At 39.2% G+C, this 15,394-nt stretch overlaps 1 protein-coding gene across 2 annotated transcripts in view; it reads left to right on the top strand.

The window, feature by feature from the left end:
* Positions 1-866: 866 nt before the first annotated feature.
* The window catches only part of LOC127631025 (plexin-B1-like), an 84,828-nt gene continuing 70,300 nt past the window's right edge, over positions 867-15,394 (top strand). For both annotated transcript variants that reach the window (XM_052108964.1, XM_052108967.1), the window contains exon 1: positions 867-1,095. The gene's annotated coding sequence lies outside the window, so the exon portion shown is untranslated. The remainder of the gene's footprint in view (positions 1,096-15,394) is intronic.

Raw genomic sequence — 15,394 nt, 5'->3', positions numbered from 1 at the left:
ATTTGTTCTGCCGAATGCGTGCTGCTACAGCGCGAGCACAGGCACGTGATTACCCTCTCAGAGATTCTGCGTCTCACAGGTGCAGCGCGTTCATTTGAAGGACTACAGAGAACAGCGTCTGATTCAAAACACGCGCTTTGGCTCACTCTTTAACAAGCGCTGCAACTCTGCCAGGTGAAAAACAATCTGGAATAATGTGTAACAGTCACATTCAATCCTCTTTGCAACCAGCGCTGAAGAAGCTGTGAAACAGAACACATGTGTCATGAGAAAAGTTTATAAATATTAAAGTTATTTTAAACTTAAAGCAGAGTCTAAAAAATGCGACATCCGTCCAGTGCGTGTTTACATAGAATAGCAGCCTGTAACTCGCCCTATAGCCTACTATGAAAAACTAACCGAACCTGGCCCAAAACCTGTAGGTTTGTCGGGTACCGTCGGACTCTGATCGGGTTGAAGGACTCACGTGCAGATTAGCCGAATAATGATTTTGATATTTCAATACCGTGCACATCCCTAATAATAACGCACGATTTTGAATCAGTTCATAATTAAAACATTTTTTTTAAAAAAAAGTACGTATAATTGGTCATGTCAGACATTGCTGGAAACTTTTCTTCCATCTTTTTGAAAAATCCAACCAAATCTGACAAGCATAACGCATAAAGTCCTTTAACGCATAAAGGTGAACGTAATCACGTCATGGGGGGCCTCACGGTGTACCGGCCCATGGGCCTCTCAGGTCTTAATCCGTCCTTGCCCAAGGGTGTCGCTGTGGCTCTGTATAAGCGGTCACTGCACCGCTCCCTGCCTACCGTTTGCATCCTATGAGAATTGACTTTCAGATTCTAGTTTCAGACCGCTTTCCATGTTTCAGCTAGTCCGTCTGTCATCCACGTGTTGCGTTGAGCGTCTCGCGTCCTGTCACTTCACCGGAAAGTTCCGATGATCCGGTAATAGCAGCACACATCAGAGCCGGAGGAGGAACCGCGATCGGACCGGACTTTTCCATGTTTCACACACATTAACCGAGACCAATTTCAGTTTGTGCTGAAGTATTTCTAGGGCAGGTAGACTGAAGGAACTCCGTGGAAGGTAAGCGACGTATGTTTATGTGACGTCATAACGATACATTGAGAAAGTGTTACATTTGTTTCAGGGCGCGTGATGTTTGTTAACGCAAACTTGCTAGTTATAGAAAAGAAAATACAACCGATAGGATGCAAGCTGTGCAGATATAAACACAATCATGGCATGCATTTGTAGTTGTTTGCTAAGAGTATGGATTGTTATTTAAATGCACATATCTAATTTACAAATGGGTAGTTGACATGTCAAGTAGTGATACCAGCATATTACAATATCAAAAACGAATTAAAACCACATTTGACTGTTGTTCATGTATAATTATGCATGCTGTTTTATGATCTGAGAGAATATAGGGAATATTTGTACTTTTAAAAATGTACAATTTAGGACCATTCAAAAACAGCTAAAGATGATCACAATGGTTAAAATGTTGAAAGAACCCAAGTTGTACCCAAAAAAAGTCCTTGTTTTTAGTCCACTACCCAGAAATGTATTCATCCTATACAAAACCCCTCAGATAAAGAACTCTTTATTGAAAAGCCTATGTCATGCTTGATCAACTGCTTTATGAGGCTTCTGCATTGGGAATAGTTTGAATTCTTACATGCCTGGTGGCTTGAAGTGTTTTTTCAAGCTCTGGTCCATTCATTCGTGATCAAATGTTATTTCTCTTGGAAATAATTAGCCAGCATCAAAGCCACACATACATCTTGTTATTTCAAACCTCTGAATAAAGTTCAGCCAGACTTGAGTTCTGGTACGTCAGCTGTGTTTGACTTTCTCCACCTGTTGGTGTGTCTGCAGCAGATGCCTGTTTCTCAAGTTAGAAGAGAGTTCACTCCCTTTAAGGAATGAGTCATTCACAGTATTCCAGGGAGAATAAAGCAAATGGATTTGTCTGAATTAGAAGTGCATTCAGTATTCCCATTCACTGGTGTGAACTATGCTCTTATAAAGAAACAACGCTAACAATCTAGATTTGTACGTTTTCTGAAGAAAATGTGAGCGGTGATTGCCTCTGCCATGATGCTAGGGTACTGCTGAATTGTTGCTAGGGTGTTCTGGGTGGTTACTAAGCAGTGCTGGGGAAGCTACCACAAGATATTTCATTGTGATAAAATCGCTTATTTACTTTTTCTGTGTAAATATCCAATTTTACAACTGCGTTGCCATGACGATGAAACGCCGTAAAGCACAAAAACTACTTTACACGAGTTTAAATTTACACAGAAATGGGAGTAAGCTATTTTATCATGCTAAAATCATGTTAACACACATATTGTTTTTGTCTGGACGGTGGTGGCTCAGCGGTTGAGGCTCTGGGTTACTGACCAGAAGGTCGGGGGCTCAAGCCCCAACACTGCCAAGATGCCACTGTTGGGCCCTTGAGCAAGGCCCTTGTCCCTATTTGCTCCAGTTGCACCGTATCATGGCTGACCCTGCACTCTGACCCCAGCTTAGGTGGGATGTGTGGAAACAAATCAATTTCACTGTATATATGCAAAAATGTATGTATAATGTGTGATCAGAATAAAGGCTTCTATTCTATATTCTATTCTACTGATTGGCCCCATTCACTTCCATTGTAAGTGATGTACATTTCTGTGGTAATCAACATAATGCCTCAAAGCTTCGATTGAGCTTAACTTGTATTGAACCCAACATGTATGATGATACCATCAATGAACCATTGATGTAAGGGAGACAAGTACACACATTATGAGGGGGACTGAGATTGTCATACTTTACCATCACTTCGGACAAAAGCGTCTACTAAGTGACTAGTTAGTTAGTAGTTGCCGCTGATATGTGAGGTTTTGGTCTTCAACTTTGGCTAACTACATTAATGATAGTGTCTTTGTGAAGCAGACTCAGAATTGGTTTACCCAGGCTTTATACAGTGTAATGATCAAAGAGCAGATGTGCTGCTGTATCACACAGGGATGTCTGCGAGCATTTTGGCTCATTTTCACCAAATCAACACCGTGGTCGGTCCTTCACACTCTACTAGCATGCATAAACACTGGAAGACTTCATCAATGCCAGAAACTCTCTATCTCTCATTTGCATATTTTCTTTTCCCTCACATTATGCATCTACACATGATTGCTTATGAAAACTGTCATATTTATATGGATTCTAACGGTAGGGGCAACAACCACAGAATAATTGCTGTTTTGCTCTACTGAAACGAGTCTCTTGTTCTCAGAATATCTGCCTTGCTGCTTGTTTTTTTCTTTCATTCTTGTTTGTTAATGTTTTCCAAAAGTGATGTTGTCAGCACAATTTAACTCATGATCTGAGAATCAGATTTCCTTTTTTTTTTTTTGTCTTAATAACTGGAAGTTTTTATGCATATTGCTGCTTTTTCTCCATGTGATTAATACCTCCCATTCTCTTTCTCTCTCCCATTTTCTTCGTTCTTTTGCTTGTGGTTCAGGGGATTTCTTTGCTGAAGTGATTAGACTGTTTTGTGTTAATAATCTCTAATCTACGTCCCTCTGCTGCTCTCTCATGTGCTTAGCACTGCAAGACTGAGTAATGTGGCTACCAGGCCCCATGTTAACTGTATACTATTTTTACTAAGACCCAGATCAAGTGGTGACTCAACATTGGACAAAAATGGTTTATTGTGCAAAAGTAAACAAAAATGTCATATAAATCATGCAGTCATATTTATCCATATTACCATGAACTGCACAGGCCTAGCAATGTGCAGCCTCACAATGACATGAATAGGCATGTAAAATGTTGTATTAATATTAGCCATCTGCCGCTAATTGCACCAAAATTCAGTAGAGTTTGGTTTAATTAACTTAATTTAATAAAGTCAATTAAAGTTTTGAACTTTTTATTAATTAACAACCAAAGATATGGAAAGCGTTTTCTCTTTTCTCTTAAAAGATTAATAAGACTTTTTATTGTGTTATCCTATTTATGCACGACCCATTTGCGACCCATTTTTGGGTTAAGACCCACCAGTTGAGAAGCTCTGCTTTTACAGTATTAAAATGGTTCTTTTGAAAACTCTGAATGTGCTTTTCCCAGTAAAACTTGCTCTGCATGGTTTCAAGGAGATAAAAAATAATTGTAGTCTTCAAAAGCTGTTTTATAAACACATTCAAGGTGTAATTCTCCAGAATTACAAAGTGGAGTTTTGATTAGATGACATCTTTTTTTAATCCATGCCATTAGATCATAACGCTGGAACATATGGGGCATTACATAAGCACCACAGTCCTTTTGTTTGCCCCATCCTTCACTTAGAAAAGCCCCATGTGTCCGCACTGATGGATTAGGCTGGTTGTTTGTGGTATTGTTTGTCCTGTTAATCAATACCAAAGAAATTGAAAATTCCTGCATTGAAATTACAATGTATGAGTCAGTTAACTTAATATTTCAAGTTAAGAACAATTAACTATTCTATTTTCTATATAGTAAAAAATCTAAATCTGAAAAGTTCTATTAACTTAGATTTGGAGTTTATTAACAATTAGGTGTAACTGATAAAATGTTGAGTTCTGCTAAATTATTAGCATTTACAGTGTACCTTGTTTCAAATCACTGATAGTTAATTAATAACACAAATCTTAATATTAATTATTCTATCTGCGAGCACTTAAGAACACATAATTAACTCATGTCAATTATTAACAATCTTAACTCACATTAACTGAATTCTGAGTGATATCTGAAAATTCTGAATTAATCGGCCCTGGGCAATAGCGGTTTAACAATAACAATCGGTCAGTGTCCCAAAGTGCAGATAATTGCTTTTATCGGCCAGTACGATGTACAATGGCAATACATTGGTGCATCGAACACATTCGGTTCTTTCTGAATATGTGATTACATTCTTAATTGTATGCATATTGCTTGTTGACGCAAAACATGCCCATTGGTTTGTTTTATCAACATTTTAGGTTAGAAAATGTATAAGGGAAAGTGTATATAATAGGTCTATTTTAAAGCGCATTATAGGTTTTTCACCCTTTGCCTTCTCAGTTTCATTTTAAGTAGTCATGCAGTGTGACTTTTTGAATGTACAAATATTAGTTTCTCAATATGAGTTCAGAAAAGATGCATGCGCTAAATATATGTGTGTATATGTGTGTGTGTGTGTATATATATATATGTAGGGAAATGCTGTTTAAAATAGTTTCCCAAAAGCATTGCATATCAACTACACACATGCACAGAAATGACTAATGTGCATTTCTGTTGAGTGTTGTGTGCCGGTATACGCCCTAACCAAATATATTGATCTAGAAAGTCATAACAAGATACGCCATAGAAAAAATAGACTTGGAATTGAATTGCGCTAATTATGTGGGAATCAGTGTGACAATTTCCATAAAATATTGGTGATTATTATGTGCTAAATGAATTACTTGCATACAGAGTGTGAAATATTTGAACTACATCTGATTAAGATGGTGCTAAGCAGTGTGGTGTAGTTCATAATGGTTAGCCATGAAGAAGCCCGTGTACAGGTCTCCATCCAATGGTTTAACTTTCATTCACAATGCTTAAATCTGGAGATGCTGAAGAGCTTGCGAGTTTGACATTGACTGCCCTCCGTACTCAGTCTGGATTATAATGGGATTTCCTTTTTAAAAGGATGACACACACACACACACACACACACACACACACACTGACCAGCCTACCTACCAACCCCCAACTCTAACAAATATACATACACACACACACACGTTGCACAAAGGAGACATCTGTTAGACCATTGTTAATCAGTCATGGACGAATTCAGGGTTATCCCGAGGATCACTGTTGCTCTGCAGAGCACAAAGATTGACTCCGTGAAATTAAATTAAGCAGCACCCTTTTGATATGAAGTGTCTATTAGATATAGTCTGTTTTACAATGAGTCAATTTTCTCACAAGCCTTTAACACCCAATGTTATGATTTTGTGCTGCTAATCTGTTTTTAAAGGGATAATTCACTCAAAAATGAAAGTTATCATATACTCAACTGTCATCATTTACTCATCCTCATGTTATTCCAAACCTGTGTAACTTTCTCGATTGTAACGGAGATGTAAGACAGATTTTAGCCTCAGTCACCATTCAGTGTCATTGAATCTTTTTTTCATACAATGAAAGTGAATGGTAACTGAGGTGTATGGTAACAATTTTCTCGAGAGCCTTTAACTGCCGTTGTTGCAATTTTATGTTGCTAGCTTGTTTTAACGGTTGATGTTACTTTAGATACTATTGTGGCGTTTGGGTCCGTTTGTAGAGTACTATACTACACATTCACACAAGTATGCAAAATCCCATTGCAATGATAAACAATGTAAATAAGCACGGGAAGTGGGCATACAGGTCTGTCCAGTCAAACTGAAGTCTGTGTGCCAGTGTTTATGTTGTGTGTGTGTGTGTGTGTGTGTGTGTGTGTGTGTGTGTGTGTGTATGTGTATGTGTGTGTGTGTGTGTGTGTGTGTGTGTGTGTGTGTGTGTGTGTGTGTGTGTGTGTGTGCTATGAGTGGACGAGAATGACAGCCGGGATAGGGGGAGGGGGACCCAAAAACACAAGAGAAAACGCACGACGAGACTCCGCAAGCAGCCAAAGGGAGAGAGGGGAGGGCAGATTTTACCATGCTTGTGTGCGTACACCTGCTCCAGAACTAGATTAACTCACCCTTGCTATTTAATGTCTTATCCCTGGCAACATGCAAAGAATATGTGATCCACGTGTTGGGAGATTAGCGCTTATGGCAATTGTGTGTGTGCGTGCGCGCGTCCCAGATTTGAAACTTCCCAGGCCACTGTTGCAAAAACAAAACGTTTCTTCCAGACTCTAGACGGGAACTCCTTTTAAATCCAGCATTAAGCATTTTCTGAGCTTGTTTTGAAGTTGTCATCAGTTGGAGCTTTGAGAATTAAAGTAATAATTCACACAAAAATTAAAATTCTGGCATCATTTACTTACCCTCATGTTGTTCAAAATGAACCTGGCCTTATAGAATGACGTTACACCTACATATTTGCTAAATTATTTCTACGTGGTCGTGGCTCGTTGTACGTATTCTGGCACATTCCTGATGAAATTAACCCTAGAGGAGCTACAACAACAATTATTTTTATTCACTTTCACACAAATCACGATTAGAAGTGCAGATTATCTGTTCACTAATGCGTATCTTTCGCCCTGTTGCTCACACATTGCAATCTTATGATATCGAAACACTTTTATTACATGCATGACTTTTAACGGTTGCAATGCATAACAGCTACATTTACAAGTTTGTTTGAGTATGATCAATTTGCGTGATAAAGCGTTGCACTTGCGATGCAATGAACCGAATTACGAGTCGACTTGTGAGCCGAATGTGTCATAGAAACACCACAAAGTGACATGGTTGCTTCAGCAATTGCATTTTTCTTGTCACATTTACTTTTTATGATACTATCGGTTAAGTTGAGGTTTAAGTTTTAGGGTAGGGAGGTAAGTTTTGTTGATTTAGAACTCTATAGAAAGTGCATTAACCTAAAAAACCATCATGTTAAATTTCATCTTGGAACCACCGCGATACGTGTAAGGAGCAACGTAATATAATTTTACAAAAATGTTGTTACTGAAATTGAATGAGATCAGGCTGTTTAAAACATGTATAATTGATTTTTCTTCTTCTTCCATGGAACACAAAATAGTTAGCAAGCACAATGTCTAGGCTGCTCTTTACCATATAATGAAAGTCTCATACCCTACATTCCAAGTCTTTTAAAGCCATGAAATTAAGTTATTCTTTGAAAATCTTGCAATATCTCTCAATAATCATTCACACTTTCTCACATTCATACCTGGCAAGTTCACAATATAACCGAGAAACAGTTTAGGGATAGTTCACCCAAAAATGAAATTTCTCACATCATTTTACTCACCCTCATGCCATCCTGTGTATGTCTATGTCTTTCTTTCTTCTACAGAACACAAATTAAGATTTTTAGAAGAATATCTCAGCTCTGTAGGTCCATACAATGCAAGGGAATGGGTGCCAACATTTTGATGCTCCAAAAAAACCCCAAAGGCTGCATAAAAGTTATCCATAAGACTCTAGTGTTTTAATCATATTTTCAGATGTGGTATAATAGGTGCAGGTAAGAAACAGATCAATATATTTAAGTGCTTTTTGATAGAAATTCTTCTACCTGCCCAGTAGGGGGCGGTATACATGAAGAATGTGAATCACATGAATAAGAGTGTGAAAGTGAAAGTTGAGATTGACTGAGCAGGGTGGAGAAATTATAGTAAATAAAGACTTAAATATTGATCTGTTTCTCACCCACACCTATCATATCACTTCTGAAGACATGGATTTATCCACTGGAGTCTTATGGATTACCTTATGCTGATTGATGGGATTTTTGGAGCTTCAAAATTTTGGCACCCATTCACTTGCATTGTATTACTAAGTTTATGGTATTTTTTGTTCTTTATGGAACAATGTTGTTCTTTTTCTTTGAATAAAAAAAGAGCAGCCTGGTCATTCTGCAAAATAACTAGTTTTGTGTTCCATGGGGTCAAAAATCTTCATATACATTTCACGTGGAACCGAATTTCATTTTTATAAGAACTATCCCTTTAAATGTGTTTCTTCATGAAGCAAAATCATATGATGGGAATTATCTCTGTGTCAATGTCCAGACAACAAACACATACGCCCCTGTGGTTAAATCTGTATTAGGTGGCTCATGAATTTCAGATGAATATCAACATGAAACTTATTTACAGACCGCTCCCTGATAACATCACATCAGACCATTGTGGCCAGTCTTGGATCTTCGTTTGTTTTGCAACCTGCTTTTGTGATATCATAATGGGTCATTTGGTATGTTCACGGATCAACTGTGGCATGTATTAGCAATGATCAAAGTGCAGTGTGTGCATGTCGGGGTGGCTCTGTGGTTAGAGGTGCATTTAAGGTGGGGCGGGGCAGTGGGTGTGTCTTCGACAGGTTGTGGGACCGAGGGATTTCCCCGCAGCAGTAGCAGCAGATCTCGGGAGATTAAGGCAGAGATCCGGGCCTTCTCTCTGGGTGCAGACAGATTAGGAAGCTCCCGGCTCTGACACGGATCTTGTCAAGTGTGGTGACAGAGTGTGTATACGCGTGTGTGTGTGTGTGTGTGTGTGTGTGTGTGTGTGTGTGTGTGTGTGTGTGTGTGTGTGTGTGTGTGTGTGTTTGCCTAAAAAGCTCTTGGATCGCACCAACTGCTGCGTTTCTCTCCCAATTGCCTGTCATAATACAGCCAGCACAATTGTGCAACTTCTGTCACGGTTGTGCTCAAGGTGCCATTAAAAATGTATGACTTTTTTGATATCCCGTGCATTTTCCTGGCGGGGTTCCGGTTGGGCACCTCTCTTCCTTTCCAAATAATAACATAATCTCCATATAAGCTGTAATTAATTGTAGCCTATTCTAGAATCGTGCATCTCAATTTCTTTGAAACCCACAGCAGTTGTTTGTTTTAGCAGGGCACAATTTTTATTTCAGTGCATGTTCCAGGCTATTTTTCGGAACAATCCCCTCTCTTTTTTGTTGGTTTTTTTTTTTTTGTACTTAAAGGAATATACCAGGTTCAACATAAGTTAAGCTTAATAGACAGCATTTGTGGCATAATATTGATAACCAGAAAAAAAAAGCTACAATTGCTGTAACATCTTCTATCTGAGGATTGGAGATACCACACAGTTTGAGGTTTTAGTCCGTAATAATTTAAAGCAGATTTTGACATAAACAAGGTACTTAGCTTCTGGTTTGGTTCCAGTGCTAGGCAGTTTTTCCAGACTGTCGCCAAAATCGCTGCAATGAAAGCGCAACTGGATGATTTAGGATGATAGTGTGGTTACAGTAGAAGCTGGCGTAGGTGGTTGCTTGTGCTGCCACTCTCTCTGTGTGCTTTGAAATATGGCAGACTGCGCTCTTCACATGAAGAGAGCTCTTCAAACTTAAACCCCTCTAAAAGGTTGTTCAGTCCTGCTGTAGCATCACATTATCATCAGGGGCTATTACTGCCTTTCAAGTCCTACTGGGAAGTTCCTAGTTATGAGTTTGGAAGTCGTAATTACAAAATGGGTGCATTCAAGTAAATTGTGGTTGGAATATAATAGAAATGTTTTGGGCAATTTCATATTTCTTTCTTTTTCACACAAAGACAAAAAAAATCAAACTATGGTAATAACTATCTTCATCATTCTACCAAAAAAAGGTTTTACTTGGTGCTGTCAATTCAACATGTAAATTTAGTGCAATAATGAGGGAAGTTCCTACCATCGAAGTAATTCACTGATGTTGGGAGGAAATCTGTGGGTTCCACAACCCTTTGAAGACACACCCACTGCCCCGCCCCACCTTAAATGCACCTTTAACCACAGAGCCGCCCCGACATGCACACACTGCGCTTTGATCACCAATAATACACACCACAGTTGATCCGTGATGTACCACCTTGATGCATTAGGGGGCAGTCAGCACTCCAGCTGTACAGGCAACACGTCTTGTTAAACCAATGAGCACGCAGCGTCAGTGCATGCCTCAGTGCATGCTTTTGCACTCTAAAAACTCACGTTGTCAACGTTTAAACTATGTTAAACTTAACACAGCGTCCTAAAAACATGACTAGAGATGCTTAAAACTAGGGAGATGGGATGCAACCAAAGACGCTCCAAAAGCCCAAAAGTAAGGCAATAATAGAGGTATGTTCATTGATATGTAAATGCAAATATTTTGACATTGACAGCCCTAGTTTTACTATAGTGGTAAATGGTCATGTACATTTTGTGATTACCATAGTTTTACTACAAATACCATACATTAACTATTAATACTGTAGGAAGACCAAGATTAATTTTCGTAAGTAATGGATAAAGGTATTACGAGAGAATGCAAAACGAATTGTGAGGGAACGCAAATTATTATGGGTGACTGCAAAACTTTTTTGTGAAGGAACGCAACAGTATTTCAGAAAATGAATTCCCTCGGCTTCGTTGCATACCAACTAAATAGTACCAATAACTCTTACAATAAAAACGTAATTATGACCAGTACCTATTCGCTTCCACCGTGATTGTTTTAATCAACATGGCCCCAATTCAAAAAGTTGGGAATAAAAACAAAATCTAAGAGTCCTGTTAGTAAATACAACTTTCTGTTGCCGTTCATGTGTGCCTATCTCATAAAACCTTGTTATTATTTGTTTCTCCTAGACAGAAATTAGATTAAATGGACAGCAAATGGAGACATTTATATAAAAATATCACCTAGGTTGCATGGGATTTTGGGTGATGGTTATTATTTAACCAATAGTCAAATAGCTATTCAAGCATTTTTTCAGTCTCAGTCTCCACAACTCCTCAAAAGTGCATAGTCGATCCACTGCAAACTCACATATAGGTCTGGATCCAATCGACAATGGATCAAATCCACCTGACATTTTTACCTTAAATGTGCCGATGTGATATTTTGGGAATACATCACATTATGATTTTAAAATGGGTGGCAAGTGAATTTTCATGTTGACTTTAAGTAAAGCATAATTGAGAACTCAATTAAATCTCTTGAACAGAAAGAGTAACCTCAGAGTTAAAAGTGTCCTCTGGGTGGTGACTCAATATGTTCAAACCGCTTGAGATTTCACTTTTATATTAACACTAATATTATGATGGTTTGCTCTCTCTCAATCACTCTCTCTCTCAATCAATCTCTCTTTTGGCTTGTTCTCTATTCTTTCTTGCCTTTTCTCACTTTTTCCAGCCCACATAGTTATCTTATGGTGAAGCAGGGCTTTTTCCACCCCAAATGTTTAATAAAGCTCCATCTCCCATAAATGCGTGGCCTGCTTATCCCAGAGCTGTTTTTAACACACTGAGATGCATTTGGTTCCACACGCCCATAATCTGTGTCTCTCCCGCACTCATTTAGCCACTGTTTATGGACACAGACTCTGATGAATAGATTTCGCAGCTGTTTTTAAGTGTTTTTATTTGTTTTGGTTACAGCAGCCACATGAGCACTTTACAATGAAACCACTGTGTAAAACGGGAAAGGTCGTCGGCTGGATGTGTGTGTGCACCACGCAAAACTTCTTCATCACAATGTCTCTCTCTCTGTCTGTCTTTTTGTTTTTCTGCTGGTCTCTTCCTCTCTAGGACTCTGAGTTATTTTCCTGCTATTGTCTAGCCCCCCCTCTGTCTCTCTCTCTCTCTCTCTCTCCCACTCTCTGTCCACTCGCTGCTTTTGAGTGCATGTGGTCACTTCAGTCTGTTTTTCTCTGAGGTGTGAAATGAAGTTTGGCTTTTTAACCACCAAACGGGGTCAAGAGGGCATGAGGTTGCAATGCCAATTTGCCTTTTGTGTTTCTGTCTAAAGAGTGAATCTCTTTAACAACTCAACGGCTCTCTTTCAAAACCTATTGAGCTGCAGTGCTGTCTGTCTATTGCCTGTTTACAAAGATTTGACTAACTCACTAATTTTGAATGTTGAACATAGACACAAAGCACGTGAAAAGCATGTGCGATTTATTCAATCATTGGGAGGTAAAACTTTTTTTTAAAGGAATTTCTATTGGTAATTTGATTTGTTGGTAATAACCTGGTCTTATAGAATCACGTTACAATGCCTATATTTTTGCAAAACCTTCCCGGTGAAATGAACACTAGAGGCGCAACAATGACTTTTATTCACTTTCACACAAATGTAACGTGAGTAACACGGCAGATTCTTTAGATACATTTTTTTATTTTATTTTCTCCTCTTTTTCTCCCCAATTTTGGAATGCCCAATTCCCAATGCGCTCTAAGTCCTTGTGGTGGCGGAGGACGAATCTCAGTTGCCTCTGCGTCTAAGACCGTCAACCCGCGCATCTTATCATGTGGCTTGTTGAGTGCGTTACCACGGAGACATAGCGTGTGTGGAGGCTTCACGCTATCCTCCACAGCATCCATGCACAACTCACCACGTGCCCCACCGAGAGCGAACCACATTATAGCGACCACGAGGAGGTTAAAACAAGGTGACTCTACCCACCCTAGCAATCGGGGCACCAGGGGTGGTAGTCAGCGCCTTTACTCGCTGAGCTACCCAGGCCCCCCATTTAGATCCATTTATAAACACTTAAGCTTTGCCCTGTTCGTCACACTAACTTTGCTAACTTATGATACCAAAACACTTTTACTATAGCGCATGACTTGTAACATGGTACATTTTAAACTATGCATTACATAACCAACTACATTTACAAGCTTGAGTGTGATCAAATTGTGAGGTAGCTCAACTGATAGATCTGCAATTGCGATCTAAAGGACAGGGGTAAGAATCCTGGGGCCAGTTGCACCAGCTATAGGCTACGTAAGTTACAACTTAGCCTAGTTGTGGCTTAAATGGGCACTAAGTCACAATTTATGTACTGCTAAATATTTGAGCATTGCACCATTAAATTAGGTAGAATGCATCCTTGCATATAAACTACATATTTACGGAAACCTCCAACCAGGAGTTACGGACTGATTTAATGACATCAATGAACTCATGTTTTGCATGACAGACTTCTGGCCTTTAGACATATATGATGATGTTGGTATTTACACACATTTAAATTTATGAGAGAGAACAGTATGTAAAAAAAAAATCTATCTAAACGTGCACTTTCAGGGGTTCGTCACCTGATGTGAAGTCTCATTACATACAAAATATAGGATATAAAAATGAATAAATGTCCATTTTAAAAATGTTAAGTGTTACTTTCAGTAGATACACTTTGAAAATGTATACACTTCATAGCTGAGTGCATAGTGTATAGTGCGTCATTTGGGACACCGCAATACTTTACACAAGTACGTGAACACAGATGCTGCTGTCTATGCAAGCTCGATTTTGTGTGTTATTGTGTTCCAAAACACGCCAGGCCGCAGTTCATAACAAAATGCATGTACTACGCATTGCAGTCTCAACGTTGCCACAAGGGGCACTGTAGCGAGATTAGTATGATCTGGTTCACTGCTAAGGTGCCTTGTTTCTTTTAAGTCAACTACTGTCATGAATAGCAACAGTTTGAAGAGAATATTGCTGAGGAGGTAAGTTGAAGTCTTTATATTTATAGCTACTTACTTACTTGTAATAACAAATCCAGTTTAATGGGAAAGACTTAAAGGTAACATTATCGCCCCCTTGAGTACAAAGGTTTATTACAGCAACAGTAACGCAAGAACACGCGTTTTGTATGTTTAATTGGACAAAGCATTTGGCCAAGCTCTCGCGTTTTCGGACGCATATTTGTGTAAAGTATGTTTCTGGCCTTAGACAGTATTTTATGCATTTCATGTATAATTATGTTTCTAAGTAGGCAGCCCACTAGGACTCTGAACAGAGCTAAAACAGTTAGCGTGTAGACAGGGGCATTTAGAATGGAAAATTAGCACCCACGACAGAGCTCTCTCTCTCTCTCTTCTCCCTGGAGTGGTCTAGTCTTTCTCTGTTGATTTACTCTTCTAGTTAATAACAAGGCAGCATGCTTGTGGCTCGTTGGTGAGCAAGTGCTCATTGGAGCTAGTTTGTGTTAGCGTATTTGTATCCGTGATGGGCTCTTTGTGGCAGACATTCTTCCCAGGCTGGTTTTGGGAGGATATGGAGCCCGTTCTCTCTCTCCAGGCCTCTGTGATCACATCCTGAACATCTTCTCATGTAGCACTTAAATGACAGTGATAAGACAGAAAAGCCATAATCTGCTTCTCCACATGCGAACACCCTCTTCCTTACTCTCTGCCTCTGTCTCTCTCTCTTGCTCTCCAGAGTTGTCTGCTACTTTCTACTTTTTGTTTCTCTATGCTGACTTCCTCTACTTCCTGTTTGCTCTGCTCACTTTCTGACTTTCTGTTTGCCTGTTTTCATGGTTGTGTCTGAAACTGTAGGTAGTAGCCTTGCTGCCTTGCTTCCCAGTAAGTCAAAGACTTAAAGGGATAGTTATCTCAAAATTGAAATTCTGTCATCATTTACTCGCTCTCATATTTGTTCCAAATCCATATGACTTTCTTTCTTCCATAGAACATAAAGAGAGTTGGAAATAATTCATTTTCATTGTACAGAACTAAAAGTGAATGGTGACGGAGACTTTCTACCTCAGTTTACTGACTGTGAGGGGAACATTTTTCAGCTTTCGAACACAGCCCATATGTTTCTCTGTGTTTTCACTCTTCTATCCTCACTCTCCTGTCCTTCAGCCCTCTTCAATCCATCTATCTTTCTCTTGTTTGCTCTCGGCATGTCTCTAACCCTTATGTCTCACTCTC

The sequence above is a fragment of the Xyrauchen texanus genome, chromosome 37 (genome assembly GCF_025860055.1).
Source record: "Xyrauchen texanus isolate HMW12.3.18 chromosome 37, RBS_HiC_50CHRs, whole genome shotgun sequence".
Classification (NCBI taxonomy): domain Eukaryota; kingdom Metazoa; phylum Chordata; class Actinopteri; order Cypriniformes; family Catostomidae; genus Xyrauchen; species Xyrauchen texanus.
Note: the sequence above shows the minus strand (reverse complement) of the source record. Positions and strands in the feature narration are given on the sequence as shown.